Source organism: Nicotiana tomentosiformis, chromosome 8, assembly GCF_000390325.3.
Source record: "Nicotiana tomentosiformis chromosome 8, ASM39032v3, whole genome shotgun sequence".
Lineage (NCBI taxonomy): Eukaryota > Viridiplantae > Streptophyta > Magnoliopsida > Solanales > Solanaceae > Nicotiana > Nicotiana tomentosiformis.
In genome coordinates this window covers 56,254,826-56,272,565 of record NC_090819.1, presented here as the reverse complement: position 1 = coordinate 56,272,565, position 17,740 = coordinate 56,254,826, and the positions used below count along the sequence as shown (strand labels likewise).

The 17,740-nt window shown below is 41.8% G+C and overlaps 1 long non-coding RNA gene across 1 annotated transcript; it reads right to left on the bottom strand.

Annotated features, from left to right (window-relative positions):
- Positions 1-213: 213 nt before the first annotated feature.
- On the bottom strand, positions 214-13,394 carry LOC138896657 (uncharacterized). Its single transcript, XR_011410040.1, has 2 exons — positions 12,998-13,394; positions 214-1,824 (listed from the first exon to the last, which is right to left on the bottom strand). It is a non-coding gene; the product is annotated as an uncharacterized lncRNA (long non-coding RNA).
- Positions 13,395-17,740: the final 4,346 nt, after the last annotated feature.

Here is a 17,740-nt window from a genome sequence, read left to right as displayed (position 1 = left end):
ACATCGAATCACTCAAGTTTTCTTCCTTCAATCCTATTCTTTAAAAAAAAAAAAGTACCCGGTTCAAGTTACATCTCTTGAAAAAGAACCGTTGCTCAAAGAAAAACCAAGAAAAATTATTATCTACCTACGACTAACTAAAAATAAAGAAAATATTTTTGAATTTTTTGTTGGACCTTAATCCCTCAAAAAAAAATTTCAAGAGATCCATCGTCGGGAAGAGTTAAATTTTTTTCTGATGCTCTTGAATTTTGAATGTATTTGATTTTTTTCTTCAAATTAACACTACTAAAACTAATTCTACTATATACTACACTACTAATTCTACTAACTAAGTAAATAAAACTAAGAAGCTAAAAATTAAAGATAAAAAGTTAATGTTAATACTACTATACTATTATACTTTGACGAGAGTCCCCCACCCCACACTTAAAAGGTGCATTATCCCCAATGCACATAGAATAAACATCAAATAGAAAGATGGAACGAAGGAACTCCCTAGTTAATCTGACCCATTCGAGTCGTACTTTGAGCCGTATTCATCAGACTCCTCATCAGTAAGTCTGCGAGCCAGCCTCGAGCCATGAGACATAGATCCACTTGCAGTGATGTCTTCAGCAACGTCCTCAATAGCCAACGAGCCATTGACCTTCTCACCAGCCTCATCCTTGTCAAGAGACGGTGGATGTGTGTTATGGTCCTCAAAAGAGTATAGCGGGCTACCAGGTGGCAGTCCCATTAGCCACCTCGTTGACTCCAACAATGTACAGTCCTGGTGTAGGTTTTGTTTCTCTTCCTCTGTAACCCCCACCATTTGCAATATTAGGCTCATCATACAATACATTTGGCAATACAAATTGTCATCCCGCTCTTGACTAGCAGCAATGCTCAACTTGGGCCCATGCTCAATCTGCAATGCCGAAATATCTAGCAACTCTGTTGGCATATCACTACCTCATCGACCCCATCATAAGCAGGCACCTCCCTCCTGAGCATATACTTTCTCAACAAGTTACCATAGAAGAACCTCCTCGAATCTCACTAAAATCTAGTGTGGTTCATCTCATCGAGCATCAACTGACCAATGTTAACATGTTTTCCCATCATCAAGAAGTAAATCAAACAAACCCCCACTCTCATACACTATGAAGTATGCTCACCAGGCAAGATACAAGCCTGAACAAAGCTCTGCCACACCTTTACTGTCCTGCTAAAGTCAGTCCGATATAGCTCCTTCTGGGTATCATCGCAGAGTGAACGAGTCCACTTTACTATCGAGTCCATCCCACACAAAGTACGACGGATAGCTTGATAATCTGGACTACGGACGAACTTCTGAAAAGTTTTTGGATTATGATTCGGGAACCCAAGAAGTCGCATAAAGCTTCAGCATGAAAATTCACCCATACACCTCTTACATAGGTATCGGACTTGGCAAAGTTCCAATTGGCATATAATTCCTTCACCATTCTTAGATTCGCAGGCCTGAGAGATTCTAGAAACCGCTCCAACTTCAATTCCATCATTCGGGCTAGAACAACGGGAAAATTCTTCTCCAATATTGTGACATTGATGCCCACCTCAAAAATATACCGCTCGTATGGAACAAAGGAATGATACCATTTTTTAGCATCATCACTGTCCAATTGGGACGAGGCACCCGAGGTTGACTTTCAGAAGGCTCAGCCATTTACTTGCACTTTCTTGTTTTTCTTGAGGCAGCTTTAGTTTGCTTACGTTTATTTGTGGATGGGGAAGTTGTAGAGGACCTTGCAGTTTCCTTTGCCTTGCTTTGACCATCACGAGCCATTTTTGTACCTAAACCTGCAAATAAAGCATGCCTATTAGATATATCATTTAATAGCACCAAAATCCAAAAAGGTAGGATCGACACGACCCCACAGTTAATAGTCAAGCAATGCTTCATATTCAAGACTTCCCTGTAGCAACCAACACCATACGCATGCAGCTTACACTAATGTACACATATTACTATACATTTCTCTACACTGGGGGCTTGAAAATAATTTGATCATAGTATGATATGCCCCGAATCACTACTCAATTAAATACTCTACACTACGATTCTTCAAAAAACCAAAAAACAAACAAAGGACACAACACGGTTGTGATGACCCAAAAGGTCATGTTATGATTTAGAACTCGAATCTGCGCTCTTAAGCCTTAAAATCTCATTTTTACCCTCTATTTGTGTGCGCAGTCCGGGCAGGTTTTTGAAAAGCTTTTATGTTGAAAACTAATAAAAATAAGAATTTTTACCTTAAAAGTTTATTTTAGTTAACTTCGGTCAATATTTTGGTAAACGGGCCTAGATCCACATTTTGACAGTCCCGGTGGGTCCGTATCGAAATATGGGACCTGGGCTTATGTCCGAAATCGAATTCGGAGGTCCCTAGCTCAAGTTATGAATTTTTTATTAAAATTAAAAGTCTGAAAATAATTATTTTTAAGAATTGATTGATGTTTGGCATTGTTAGTACCGGATTCGTATTTTGGTTCCGGAGCCCGGTACATGTTCATTATGATATTTAAGATTTGTCTGTGAAATTTAGTGAGAAACGGGGGTGGTTTGACATGATTTGGACGTCCAGTTGAGAAAATAGAAATTTTAAAGTGCTCTTGAGAATTTCATTCGGTTTGACATGACTCGCGAACGCGATGCACACTGTCGCCAGTGCATAAAACAGAATCAAACACGGATTTAAGCCATTTCTTCAATATTTTTCAAGAACCAAACGGGTAGAGGCGATTTTCAAGAGTCATTTCTTTCCCCAAAGTGTTGGTAAGTGATTCTAAACCATTTTCTTTCAATTATCCATTACATTCCTTGAATTATCAACCAAAAATCTAGAGTTTTCATGGTAGAGTTAGGGGTTAGGGTAGAAACTAGGAATTTTGGAAATTTGGGGATTTAGACCTTGATTTGAGGTCGGATTCCAAAACTAATTACATATTCGGGCTCGGCGGTTAATGGGTAAAAAGATTTTTCTCCGAACCTCGGGTTTTGACCAAGCTGGCCCGGGGTCGATTTTTTGACTTTTTAGATGAAAAACTTGAAAAATTTAATTTATGCAATATAATTGATTCCTTTAGCAATATTTGATATTATTGAGTTATTTTTGAATAGATACGAGTGGTTTGGAGGTGAATTCCAAAGGAAAAGCTGTGATTGAGAATAAGTGGCCTTCAGAGCGAGGTAAGTGTTGTGTCTAACCCTGACTTGAGGGAATTAGGAACGTTAGATTACTTGATAAGTGAAATTCATGTGCGCGGCGTATATGTGAGGTGACAAGTACTTATGCGCCGCTAAATTTACCTGTTTTTCCATGTTTCTCTGTTTTTCTTATATTGTTTTTCTTCCTATGTCAAATTGCTACGTGTTATGCTAGTATTGTCCAATTTATCGTCCTTATCATGTTTACATATTTTCTAGTTATAATTGAGTTTTTATTTCAAAGTTGAGATTGATATTATGGAACCAAATATTGAAGTAAGGTTTGTACTTGTTATTCTGTCTCCCTGTTGTTATTTATGCATTGCATTATGGTAAGGGAGAGTGTTAATGCACGAAGGGTGATGCCGTGCCATATTGTGAGTGTTAATGCACAAAGGGTGATGCCGTGCCATATTGTGAGTATTAATGCACGAAGGGTGATGCCGTGCCATGATACGAGAGTAAAAGCACGAAGGGTGATGTCGTGCCGTTTCTATTAATTTTATGGTGAGATTGAGAGTAGAAGCACGAAGTATGATGCCGTGCATTTTTCCTTACAGTATTCACTGTTCCTGTTGATTCATGGTATATTGACTGCTCTGGTGATCATTCTGTTGTAGTTCTTTATCTTGTATTCCCCTCAGTATATTTTCCCTCCCGACATTTCCTGTTAAGTTTCTTCATTCCTGTTATTTGCGTATACACTGTTAAATTATACAGGTTGATTTGTAGGTGCCTTGCCTTAGCCTCGTCACTACTTCGTCGAGGTTAGGCTCGACACTTACCAGTACATGGGGTCGGTTGTACTGATGCTACACTCTGCACTTTCTGTGCAGATTTTGATACCGACTCAGGTTGATCGATATTGGCTACTGGTCCGCTGTTCGGAGACTCAAGGTAGATCTGTTGGCATTCACAGACCTTGAAGTCCCCTTCTATCTTTTATGTCCTACTGTTTTCTTTCATTCAGACAGTTGTATTTCTTTCAGACTATTACTTGTAGTAATTTCTAGAATGCTCGTGAATGATGACTCCAGATCCGGGTAATAGTAATTAATATAGTTTTATGATATTTCACACTTATTATATTTTATTTTAGTTAATTATTGTTATTCATTGAATCGAAATAAGGAATTGGTTTAATGATTCTCTAACGTTAGCTTGCCTGGCAAGTGAAATGTTAGGCGCCATCACGGTCCCGTCAGTGGAAAATTTCGGGTGGTGATGGTTGATATCAGAGCACTGGGTTGCCTAGGTCTCACAATTCACAAGCAAGATTAGTAGAGTCTGGAGGATCGGTACGGAGACGTCTGTGCTTATCTTCTAGTGGTTATGAAGTTTAGGAACAATCTTCACTTCTATTCTTTTATGTCGTGCGATTTTGCTTTCTCAATACTGATTGAACTCTTCTACTCTTATTCTCTCACAGATGGCGAGAACACGTATCGCTTCCTCAGCTGAGCAGCAGCCAGAGCCTCCAGTGACAGCTCCTATGCAGGTCAGAGGTCGAGGCCGAGGCCATGCTAGAGGCCGAGGAAGGGGCAGGGCTCAGCCTAGGGCCCGAGCAGTAGCCCCGGCAGTGGAGCCTCAGATAGAGATTGACGAGGAGGTTCCAGCCCAGACTGTTCCTGTCGGACCAGCTCAGGTTCCGGAGGGGTTCATTGCTACCCCAGTACTTCAGGATGCTTTGGTCCGTTTGGTGGGCCTTATAGAGAGTGTGGCCCAGACCGGTGCATTTCCCATGCACCAGCAGTCTCTCAGGCTGAAGGAGGAGCCCAGACTCCTACCACTCCCGCTCTGGAGCAGATAGCTCCCCAGTATCAGGCTCCAGCAGCTCAGCCAGTCAGATTAGTTCGGCCGGCTATTGCGGCACAGGTCGGAGATGGGCCACCTATGTCTTCTGAGGCTTTATGGAGATTGGACAGGTTTACCAAGCTCTTTCCTGTTCACTTCAGTGGTGCTCCTTTAGAGGACCCCCAGGAGTATCTTGACAACTGTCACGAGGTTCTACGGAACATGGGTATAGTGGAGACCAATGGGGTCGATTTTGCTGCATTTTAGATGACTGGTTCCGCCAAGAAATGGTAGAGAGATTACTTGTTGACCAGACCAGCTGGGTCGCCTACTCTTACTTGGGACCAGTTCTCTTAGCTCTTCATAGAGAAGTTTCTGCCTATCACATTGAGAGAGGAACGTCACCGTCAGTTTGAGCGTCTCCAGCAGGGCAGTATGACTGTTACTCAATATGAGACCCGTTTTGTGGATTTGGCCCGTCATGCCATTCTTCTGCTTCCCACCAAGAGAGAGAGAGGGTGAGGATGTTTATTGATGGACTTGCTTAGCCTATCAGATTGCAGATGGCTAAGGAGAATGGGAGTGAGATTTCTTTTCAGGCGGCTGCTAATGTCACCAGACGAGTCGAGATGGTTCTTACTCAGGGAGGTCAGGGGTCTGACAAGAGGCCTCGTCATTCCAGTGAGTTCAGCGGTGCCTCATCTAGAGGCAGGAGTACTTTGGTAGAGGCCATCCTCCCAGGCCGTTTCATTCAGTGCTCCAGGCATCCCACAGTGCCTCAGGTGGTCTTGGCCCTCAGATGCATTATTCCGACCAGCTAGCCTACAGTGCACCACCAGCTCCTATTAGTGCACATCCACTCCAGAGTTATCAGTGTGGTTATTCAGGTCGACAGGGTCAGCAGTCACAACAGCCGAGGTTATGTTATACTTGTGGTGATCCGAGGCACATTGCTAGATTTTGTCCTTGGGCAACGGGCAGCTCACAGCATCAGAGTTCTCGTGCCATGGTTTCGGCACCAGTTTCTGCACCACCTGCTCAGCCAGCCAGGGGCAGGGGTCAGGCAGCCAGACAGTTAGAGGTGGAGGTTAGGACGTTAGAGGTGGAGACCAGCCAGCTAGAGGCAATCCCAGGGACGTAGTTCAGGGTGGTGGGGCCCAACCCCGATGTTATGCTTTCCCTGCCAGGCCTAAGGCTGAGTCATCTAACGCTGTTATCATAGGTACTGTTTCAGTTTGCAGTAGAGATGCTTCAGTTCTATTTGATCCGGGATCGACTTACTCCTATGTGTCTTCCTATTTGGTTGTGCCTCGTGATTCTTTGAGTGCTCCTATGTATGTGTACACACCAGTGGGAGATGCTATTGTTGTTGATCGTGTTTATCGTTCGTGTGTGATCACCATTGGGAGTCTTGAGACTCGTGTAGATCTTCTACTTCTCGACATGGTTGATTTTGATGTCATACTGGGTATGGATTGGCTGTCATCTTATCATGCTATATTAGATTGTCACGCCAAGATGGTGACCTTAGCCTTGCAGGGGTTGCCTCGATTAGAGTGGAGAGGGAATCTTGGCCATTCTGCCAGTAGGGTTATCTCTTATGTGAAGGATCGGCATATGGTCGAGAAGGGGTGTCTAGCTTATTTGGCTTATGTCCGCGATTCTAGTGCGGAGGTTCCTTCAATAGATTCGGTGCTGGTTGTTTGTGAGTTTCTAGAGGTGTTTCCTGCAGACCTCCGGGCACTCAACCTATTTCCATTCCGCCATATCGCATGGCCCCGCCAGAGTTAGAAAGAATTGAAGGAGCAGTTGCAAGATTTGCTGGATAAGGGCTTCATTAGACCTAGTGTCTCACCCTGGGGTGCACCTGTGTTGTTTGTGAAGAAGAAAGATGGATCAATGAGGATGTGTATAGATTATCGGCAGTTAAACAAAGTCACCATCTAGAACAAATATCCATTGCCGAGGATTTATGATTTATTTGATCAGCTTCAGGGTGCCAAGGTATTTTCAAAGATTGATTTGAGATCTGGCTACCATCAGTTGAGGATTAGGGCATCTGATGTTCCTAAGACAGCTTTTCGGACTCGGTATAGGCATTATGATTTTCTAGTAATGTCATTTGGGCTGACAAATGCCCCAACAGCATTCATGGATTTGATGAACCGGGTGTTCAAACCCTACTTGGATTCCTTTGTGGTTGTGTTTATTGATGATATCTTGATCTACTCCCACAGTCGAGAGGAGCGTGAGCAGTACCTTTGGATCGTTCTTCAGACTCTGACAGACAGCCAGTTATATGCTAAATTCTCAAAATGCGAGTTTTGGTTGAGTTTAGTTTCTTTCTTGGGTCACGTGGTATCAACAGAGGGTATTCAGGTGGATCCTAAGAAGATTGAGGCAGTCCAGAACTGGCCTAGACCCACATCAGCTATAGAGATCTGTAGTTTCCTGGGTTTGGCAGGCTATTACCGTCGATTTGTAGAGGGGTTTTCATCCATAGCAGCCCCATTGACCAGATTAACCCAGAAGGGTACCCCGTTCAGGTGGTTAGACGAGTGTGAAGCGAGCTTTCAGAAGCTCAAGACAGCTTTGACTACGGCACCGGTATTGGTGTTACCCACAGGTTCAGGATCTTATACAGTATATTGTGATGCATCTCGTATTGGTCTGGGTGCGGTATTGATGCATGGTGGCAAGGTTATTGCACATGCTTCACGACAGCTGAAGGTTCACGAGAAGAATTACCCTGTTCATGATCTAGAGCTGGCAACCATTGTTCACGCGCTGAAAATTTGGAGGCACTATCTTTACGGCGTGCCATATGAGGTATTCACTGATCATCGGAGCTTGCAGTATTTATTCAAGTGGAAGGAACTCAATTTGAGGCAGAGGAGGTGGCTGGAGCTATTGAAAGACTATGATATCACCATATTGTATCATCCCAGGAAGGCCAATGTGGTGGCCGATGCTTTGAGTAGAAAGTCAGTCAGTATGGGTAGCCTTGCATATATTCCAGTTGGTGAGAGACCGCTTGCATTGGATGTTCAGGCCTTGGCTAACCAGTTCGTGAGGTTAGATGTTTCTGAGCCCAGCTATGTTCTAGCTTGTACAGTTGCTCGGTCTTCTTTATTTGAGCGCATCAGAGATCGGCAGGATGACGATCCTCATTTACTTGTCCTTAGAGACACAGTGCGGTACGGTGGTGCCAAGCAGGTTACAGTTGGAGATGACAGAGTTTTGAGGATGCAGGGTCGTATTTGTGTGCCTAATGTGGATGGACTTCGTGAGTTGATCCTTGAGGAGTTCCATAGTTCCCAATATTCTATTCATCCAGGCGCCGCCAAGATGTATCAGGACTTGAGGCAGCATTATTGGTGGAGGCGAATGAAGAAGGACATATTTGCCTATGTAGCTCGGTGCCTAAATTGCCAGCAGGTAAAGTGTGAGCATTAGAGACCTGGTGGTTTACTTCAGAGGTTAGATATTCCTAAGTGGAAGTGGGAGCGTATCACTATGGACTTTGTTGTTGGACTCCCACGGAATCAGAGGAAGTTCGAGGCAGTTTAGGTCATTGTGGACAGGCTGACTAAGTCAGCGCATTTCATTTCTGTGGCAGTTACCTATTCCTCGGAGCGGTTAGCAGAGATTTATATTCGTGAGATCGTCCGTCTTCACGGTGTGCCCGTGTCTATCATTTCTGATCGAGGTATGCAGTTTACCTCTTACTTTTGGAGGGCAGTACATCGTGAGTTAGGTACGCGGGTTGAGTTGAGCACAACATTCCATCCTCAGACGGATGGGCAGTTTGAGCGTACTATTCAGATCTTGGAGGATATGCTCCGCGCTTGTGTTATAGACTTCGGAGGATCGTGGGATCAGTTCTTGCCCCTTGTAGAGTTCGCTTACAACAACAACTACCAGTCGAGCATTCAGGTGGCTCCCTATGAGGCATTATATGATAGGCGGTGTCGGTCGCCGGTTGGGTGGTTCGAGCCGGGAGAGGCTCGATTGTTGGGCACAGACTAGGTACAGGATGCCTTGGATAAGGTCAAGATTATTCAGGATCGACTTCGCGCAGCTCAGTCCAGGCAGAAGAGTTATGCCGACTGTAGAGTTCGTTATGTTGCATTCATGGTCGGAGAGAAAGTGTTACTTCGGGTATCACCCATGAAGGGTGTAACGAAGTTCGGAAAGAAGGGCAAGTTGAGCCCTAGGTATATCAGACCTTTTGAGATTCTTGAGAGAGTAGGAGAGGTGGCTTACAGGCTTGCGTTACCACCTAGTTTAGCAGCTGTTCATCCGGTATTCCATGTGTCCATGCTTCGAAAGTATCACGGCGATCCGTCCCATGTGTTAGATTTCAGCTCTGTCCAATTGGACAAGGATTTTACTTACGAGGAGGAGCCGGTGGCAATTCTAGCCCGGCAAGTTCGCCAGTTGAGGTCAAAGAGTTACCCTTCAGTTCGAGTGCAGTGGAGAGGTCAGCCTATTGAGGCAGCTACTTGGGAGTCCGGGTCCGATATGCGGAGTAGATATCCCCACCTTTTCACCAGCCCAGGTATTTTTCTATGTCCGTTGGAGGGCGAACGCTTGTTTTAGAGGTGGAGATTGTGATGACCCAAAAGGTCATCTTATGATTTAGAACTCGAATCTGCGCTCTTAAGACTTAAAAGTCTCATTTTTACCCTCCTCGATTTGCGTGCGCAGTCCGGGCAGGTTTTCGGAAAGCTTTTATGTTGAAAACTAATGAAAATAAAAAGTTTTGCCTTAAAAGTTAATTTTAGTTGACTTCAGTCAACATTTTTGGTAAATGGGCCCGGATTCGTGTTTTGACGGTCCCGGTGGGTCCGTATCGAATTATGGGACCTGGGTGTATGCCCGGAATCTAATTCGAAGGTCCCTAGCTCAAGTTATGAATTTTTGATGAAAATTAAAAGTCTAAAAATTAATTATTTTTAAGAATTGATTGATGTTTGGCATTGTTAGTACCGGGTCCGTATTTTGCTTCCGGAGCCTGGTACAGTTTCATTATTATATTTAAAACTTATTTGTGAAATTTGGTGAGAAACGGAGTTGGTTTGACGTGATTCGGACGTCCAGTTGAGTAAATAGAAATTTTAAAGTGTTCTTGAGAATTGCATTCGATTTGGTGCTAAATTCGGTGTTCTAGGTGTTATTTTGGCGATTTGATCGCGCGAGCAAGTTCATATGATGTTTTTAGACTTGTGTGCATGTGTTGGTTTGGAGCCCCGAGGGCTCGGGTGGGTTTCGGATAGGCCAGAGGATGTTTTGGACTTGGAAAAAATCTGGTTTTCTGCATATTCTGGTGTCTGTCATATCCTTCTTCGCGTTAGCGAAGGTCCTCTCGCGAACTCGAAGAGTAACCTGATGAGGCTGAGACTTCTTCTTCTTCACGAACGCGAAGGCTTGGTCGCGAACGCGAAGTGATTAGGGATTTACCCTTCGCGAACGCAAAGCATGTGGGGACCTGGGGGGGGGGGGGGGTTGGTCGTTCCTTCATCGCGAATGCGAGCAATGTCTCGCGAACGGGAAGGCCAGGGGGAGTAACCATCGCGAACGCGAGCTGGGTCTCGCGAACACGAAGGCTTGGCAGTTAATACCCTTCGCGAACGCGACAGTGGCCTCTCTAACGCGATGCATACTGTCGCACAGTGTACAAAACAGAATCAAACACGGGTTTAAGCCATTTCTTCAACATTTTTCAAGAATCAAATGGGTAGAGGCAATTTTTAAGAGTCATTTTCTTCCCCAAAGTGTTGGTAAGTGATTCTAAACTATTTTCTTTCAATTACCCATTACATTCCTTGAATTATCAACCAAAAATCTAGAGTTTTCATGGTAGAGTTAGGGGTTAAGGTAGAAACTAGGAATTTCGGAAATTTTGGGATTTAGACCTCGATTTGAGGTCGGATTCCAAAACTAATTACATATTCGGGCTCGGGGGTGAATGGGTAAAAGGATTTTTGTCCGAACCTCGGGTTTTGACCAAGCGGGCCCGGGGTCGATTTTTCGAGTTTTTGGAGGAAAAATTTAGGAAATTTAATTTATGCAATATAATTGATTCCTTTAGCAATATTTGATATTATTGAGTCATTTTTGAATAGATACGAGTGGTTTGGAGGTGAATTCCAAAGAAAAAGCTGTGATTGAGAATTAAGTGGCCTTCGGAGCGAGGTAAGTGTTGTGGAAATTAGGAACCTTAGATTACTTGCTAAGCGAAATTCATATGAGCGGCGTATATGTGAGGTGACGAGTACTTATGCGCCACCAAATTTACCTGTTTTTCCATGTTTCTCTGTTTTTCTTATATTGTTTTTTTTTCTATGTCAAATTGCTACGTGTTATGCTAGTATTGTTCAATTTATCGTTCTTATCATGTTTACAGATTTTCTAGTTATAATTGAGTTTTTATTTCAAAGTTGAGATTGATATTATGGAACCAAATATTGAAGTAAGGTTTGTACTTGTTATTCTGTCTCCCTATTGTTATTTATGCATTGCATTATGGTAAGGGAGAGTGTTAATGCACGAAGGGTGATGCCGTGCCATATTGTGAGTGTTAATGCACGAAGGGTGATGTCGTGCCATATTGTGAGTGTTAATGCACGAAGGGTGATGCCGTGCCATGATATGAGAGTAAAAGCACGAAGGGTGATGCCGTGCCGTTTCTATTAATTTTATGGTGAGATTAAGAGTAAAAGCACGAAGGGTGATGCCGTGCATTTTTCCTTACAGAATTCACTGTTCCTGTTGATTCATGATATATTGGCTGCTCTGGTGATCATTCTGTTGTAGTTCTTTATCTTGTATTCCCCTCAGTATGTTTCTCCTCCCGACATTTCCTGTTTAGTTCTTCATTCCTATTATTCGTGTATGAACTGTTAAATTGTACAGGTTGATTTGTAGGTGCCTTGCCTTAGCCTCGTCACTACTTCGTCGAGGTTAGACTCGACACTTACCAGTACATGGGGTCAGTTGTACTGATGCTGCACTCTGTACTTTCTGTGTAGATTTTGATACCGGCTCAGGTTAATCGAGATTTGCTACTGGTCCGCTGTCCGGAGACTCAAGGTAGATCTGTCGGCGATCACAGATCTTGAAGTCCCCTTCTATCTTTTGTGTCCTATTATTTTCTTTCATTCAGACAGTTGTATTTCTTTCAGACTATTACTTATATTAAATTCTAAAATACTCGTGAATGGTGACTCCAGATCTGGGTGGTAGTAATTAATACAGTTTTATGATATTCCACACTTATTTATATTTTATTTTAGTTAATTTTTGTTATTTACTGAATGGAAATAAAAAATTGGTTTAATGATTCTCTAACGTTGGCTTGCCTGGCAAGTGAAATGTTAGGCGCCATCACGGTCCCGTCGGTGAGAAATTTCGGGTCGTGACAACAGTATAATTGCAAGTAGGTAGGCAATCCCCTGCGACCTTCGCGTATGACTCATGCACGCGCGCGCACGACTGTCATGCGACATAGTTCAAGGAGTGGATTTCGTGTGGTGAGGTGAAACATAACCTTGGGGTGCTGCGAAATCATTTCTTATCACCCCACACTTATTCCTAAGCAGCAAGGAACAACACTCGGCTACTCAAGACTTCATCGACAAGCAAATTCGTCTGTCAAACAATTTATCGAATAATTGGTGTGCATGAGTTTTTCTCAATATATTCAAACAAGTTGGCATGTGTTTCACCCTTCGAATTTAACGAGGTTGTGGGTTTTATAGTTTTCCACATCGTATTCAAGAGATACATAAGAATTTCATATCGAATTATCATATAATTTCACATATAAACTCACTTATAACCTTGACCTTATGGGAAGATAGGGGAAGGGAATAGTAGACAGAGCAGGTGGTGTGTGGTGGTATAAGAAGGATAAGGGGAAGGGAAATATAAAGAAAATGAAAAGAGATAGAGGAGGGGATTTACCTGTGCGCTGAAGAGGAGGAGCAGAAGTGAGCGAGAGAGAGCGTGACAGAGAGAGAACAGAGGGACCAGAGAAGTGAGATTTAATTTTTGGGGTCTTAGGGTATTTTCTTAATTTAGAGGGATTTGGTATTTTTGATTAGAGAACTGTATTGGGTGGGAACAATTATAGGTCAAATTAGTGAGAGGGAATTGGGGTTGGATCGGTGCGATTAACGGGTTAAAAGAGGAAGGGGTACTTACCGAGGCCTGGCAGTTTTGGGGGTCGCTTAGCGCCAGAAAAAACGCCAAAGGCAGCCCCCAATTTTTTTCCTCGGATCTTTCATATTTTCCTAAGCGCCTAGCATCCAACCGGACGACGATTTCTCCAGGCTGAAAATTTTCAGCTTTTTCTCGTGCAGTGCTGTGCCTTTGACCCCTTACCTTTGCACACTCTTTTCACATGCCCATGACACTTTACCACTTATAATTACACGACACTAAAAGCTACAAAATTATTAAAACACTATTCTAACAAGAATGAAAAAAATGAATAATCAGTTGGGTTGTCTCCCAGCAAACGCCCGATTTAACATCGCAGCATGACTCAGGCTCTCGTCTATTCATTGGAAAGTATCACCTTTGACTTTTAATGATAAAAGTCACCTCTATATTAGTGTTTTACTCTTTGTCCATTCACTAAGAAGGTCCTTTCACCATCTAGGACTCGCAACTCTATTGCACCATGTAAAGTGACTCTCACTACCTCAAACGGGCCCGACCATCTCGAGTTGAGCTTCCCCGAAAAGAGTCTCAATCTCGAGTTGAATAAGAGCACCAATTGACCCAGTTCAAACTCACGATTTTGAATATGCTTATCATGCCAACGCTTGATTTTCTCTTTGTACAACATATATTATATCCAACATTTTCACATGTCAAAGTGTGTCATAAAGTAATCAAAATAATCTTGGAGATAAGAATATACTCAAGTTCATGAGTGTATAAAACCATTCATAGCACATGTTGGAGGGTTTAGAAGTTAAGCAAATAGAAGCAAATAAATTTCGTCAAAAGTCGACAATTTGGGAATATTATAACCTGTACTTTTAGGGTGAGACTGGGTGATTAACATAATAATATGGTAATTTTATGAGGTATGTTAGTCGTATGATATTTGTGTGATAGGTTTTGAAGTCAAACGAGTTATGAAATAAAAGTCGATAAAAGTTACCGCAAGTTACGCTCATAATTTTACTGAAAGTTTAGGTCTAATATTTCTGAGAATTTATCTCAATGTACTGGGATTTACGAGATGATCCATCCTCCAAATTAATTGCCTACGAGTCTAGTTTTCAATGCATTAAACCATTCGTCAATACGATGTCAGAGTTGAGAGATATTCGCATTTTTGTGAGACTGCGCAAGTAGCTCCCTTTGGGACCCACAAAGTCTGTTGAGGATTATCTTGATATATAAAGTTATGGACTTCATCTCCAAGCCTTATTTTTTACCCAAATAAGACTTAAAACCACAGAAAGGATACTTATATGTGGTAGATTGATAGTTAAAGTTCATCTATGTAAATGCAAGTAACGAGTATTGTGAGTAATCAGTAAGATGCAAAATGTTTATAAGCTAGAGGTGAAGTGCACGTAATGGAATGAGAAAAAGAGTATGGATTGCAATAATTATGGTGTTTAACATCTATAATGATATGATATAAAATTACAAGATTCTTACAAAGGTAATTACATTATTTTCGAGCCCGGAACTGATTAATATGGATAGATAGGGTTAAAAAGGTAACGTATGATACTCAATGAGATATAACATGATAGAAGCAGCAAAGCCGAACAACAAGGACATGATAGGAAAGTATCTCGAGAAACCCTACAGTTAAAGGGTTAGGCGACAGAGATATATGAGACGATCACAAATAAGATTACCTAAGGCAGGAGGAATTAGAAATGGAAGAATATCACGAGAAGCTTTAGAACAAAACATAAGGAAGAATGTTAATGAAGGACTACTGAAAAGCCAAATGGAACACGGCAAGTAAAGACAAGGGAACTCTGAAGAGAAATGGTGACTACAAGACCCGAAGGCAAATTTGAATCTTGTGACAGCAAGTCGTGTAATTCTAAGAACATACCTCACTAACTGACTGGACTAGCAAATTACTTAAAGGACAAGTTCTCGTAAGCCTGAATTAATGGGGGAATCGCCTTAAATCACTGGTAAGAAAATGAAGTAACTCTTTAAATCGAACTTATCAGAGGTGGATATTTTAAAGATGTAATGGTACTAACGTTAACAAGTACATTAAGGAAAGTTCTATACTTGGAGAGTTTCAATGGAACTTAGTAGAGTTATAATCATAAAAGTAAGTGATTTCATATAGAAAGAACAAGTAACAAGGTGGGGGCGACCGTGGTGAGTTAATCAAAGTTAGAGTTTTCACAAGGAAGCCTCATACTACAAGATATATAAGTCTAGGGTATCAACTAGACATATATCATCTCATACATCCTGACAACACGGGAATTGCCTTAAGAGAAGGAGTATATATATTAGAAAGTATTAAGTCGCCAAGAAAGAAGAACCATAATAGGATGTGAGGGTAGCAATTAGACCTATAAAAGAAGAGAATCCAAAAATGTTAGTTTTAAGTTACGCACGGGGAAGGAGGGGAGGGGGAGATCGACGTAGTAGAACGTATAAACAGAAGTGATATCCACTTGATGAGTAAAAAAAGGGATCATACTGCGAGCAAGCAAGCAAGGGAAGGATGCGTGATGATCTAGGAGGAGCACGTAAATACGGAGGATGAATTAATTAGAAGAAAACTGAGGGAAGGAAATTAAAATAAATTCTTTACTTAAATAAACAAGTACGGACCCAAGGCAACTGTTATGATTGCGGGATAAGGATGAACGAACAAAGTAAAGTAGAAGCAAGCCAAAAAGATACATAGTTATAATTGGGCCAAGAACGATGGAAGTGTCGACAAGGTAACAAAATGGCATTTAAATTCGATTTCGCGATAGCAAACCTACAACCTATGTAGAGTACATTTGTCTGATAAAGCAAAAAACCAGAGAGTGAAGTGAGCTCTAACCCGAGACTATAGAACTTGGGATACGGAGGAGAATACAAGTGGCGTTACTAGTAAGGACGTGAGGAATAACCACGAAAGGTGGACTAGAGAGGTCAACGAGGACACATCAAGGAGTTGAACTGTTAGTTATCACCCATCGGGCGTGTTTGTCAAAGAATTGAAAGCAAGGATGATGTTGCAGATTATACACGTAAGGAAAACCTAAGACATTAGAGCTAAGGCAGATGGAGCATACAACGAGTAGTAAAAAAAGACCGCTTGACCAAGTGGACGGAGGAAAACTAGAGGAATTATGACCCTTCCTGAATAGTACCACCATAATGTGAGCACCTCACACATAGAGAACAACCACATAGCGAATACGCCAGGATATTTAAAACAAGGGAAAATCTACTATTTAAATGGAGAAATACACCATCGTGATGATTGCGGTGACGTAAACCGCCCTAAAGTTATAAACAAGTATCCTTCAGCATTAGAATAATAATTAAATCGTGGGTGATACCCATAAATTGCAACAAAAGACAGAAGAGACCAAGTTAAATTAAGTTTTTGACTAAATTATAGAACAATGAGAGAGACATTACGAATTGAGACCAAAGGAGATCCGATCCAACAAAGAAGAAAATAGTGACAAGAAGGGCCAAGAAGCCATGAGAGTTATATGGATGATATATGACATTGGAAATCCAAGGAAGGACTTAACGGTATTGACAGTCTACTAGTAACCGTAAGACATAAGCGTGAGGAGGATAGGGGTGATAAGAGCTACGAAGGAAAAAGGATTGCGGCCAATGAATCCATATGAACGTATGTGGTGACAAATAACCTTCGAGAGTTAAAACCAGGAAAGATGCGCGGTATTAACCTTGTAAAAAAAAGGGAACTTGCAAAGAATCACTTACCATGGCGGTACTAGTTCCAATATCTCGACAACCACTATTAAGAGCTTGACGCGGACATAAGTGACACAATTCAAGGGGCTTTTAGAATTTAAGCTAAGGATGTAATGCCAAAATACTGACAGCTTTGTATTGATAAATATTTTGCCAAATATTCAACGACAAGAATTAAAGAGGCATAAACCTCAGTTATTAATTGATGAGCACATGAACATTAGCTAAACCAAAAGAAAAGATAAGACTATGTTGAACATATGAATATACCTGAAAGACCAATCGTTCAAGGGCATGACACATAAGAAGTTCAACCATAAGAGAAAGATCGACTACGAAGATAAGAAGTCCCCAAGTTAAACCTTGATAAAAGTTATAAAGGACTCGAACACTGAGGAAATTACTAGATAAAAGAAGCAGAATCAACTCTATAAGATAATAGTTGCCTATAAAGATTCCTTGACACGCGAATACAAGCTCGTATAGCCCTATAAGAAACACCGGGTAGTATGAATGGTTACATTGTTTAGTGAAATCTATGACTTAACCCCCGTACTTTTTTAAATTTGAGGACGAATGTCCTTGGGAAGAGGGGATGTTACATCCCACATTTTCACACGTCAAAGTGTGTCATGAAGTAGTCGACATAAGATTGGAGATCAGGACTATTGTCAAGTTCATGAGTGTATAAAACCATGCAAAGCACATGTTGGAGGGCTTAGAAGTTAAACGAATAGAAGAAAATAAGTT